Consider the following 664-nt stretch of genomic DNA (forward strand, 5'->3'; position numbering starts at 1 on the left):
ATCCAATGGATTCCGTATTTAATGTTATTTTATTATAATTTTTTAAATAATTGGGAAAGTTCTGTTTTGACTGCTTGCAACAGTTAATTATATATTAACCCTTTGAACACAAATGGCATGGAATTATACCATGACAGTCATTGACAAAACCACAAATGGCACAGCAAAATGACAAACCCCATAGCATTGGCTTTCTGGCCATATAATAACAAAATAATTTCTTTGGTGTCGCTGTTAGAGGCACCTGAAGGGAAGGGAAACTTTTTTCAAAGTTCTAGATATAAACCAAGAGTATAAAATGAAATACTGAAGGAGCTAGGCACAAATTAGGAAACTGTTAATGTGCATCAGGAATCCTGCATTAAAGGCCACTTATCAAATTTTCATTCCTCAATTATTAGCTAATTTAAACAGTTTATATATGTTTTATTCAGATAATGCTTTACATTTTACTTTTGTAAATTATTCAGATTAAATTACATGCTGAAAATTTTCATTACACATGCTAATCTCTACAAATTTGTAGAATGTACAAAGTACACAGTAATCTGATCTTAGCGTGGTAGGCCCTTTAACCTCATATCGCTGGGCACGCCTAAAGCCGTCATGATAAAACAACTCATCGTGATGGGGTACGGCTGTAGGCGTCACGACTTGCTAGAAG

The 664-nt window shown here is 34.0% G+C and overlaps 1 protein-coding gene across 2 annotated transcripts in view; it reads left to right on the forward strand.

Moving 5' to 3' along the window:
• LOC119588696 (eukaryotic translation initiation factor 3 subunit B-like) overlaps window positions 1-664 on the forward strand; it is a 9,251-nt gene that overhangs the window by 1,953 nt on the left and 6,634 nt on the right. The gene's annotated exons all lie outside the window — the stretch shown is intronic.

The sequence above is a fragment of the Penaeus monodon genome, chromosome 24, assembly GCF_015228065.2.
Source record: "Penaeus monodon isolate SGIC_2016 chromosome 24, NSTDA_Pmon_1, whole genome shotgun sequence".
NCBI classification, from domain to species: Eukaryota; Metazoa; Arthropoda; class Malacostraca; order Decapoda; family Penaeidae; genus Penaeus; species Penaeus monodon.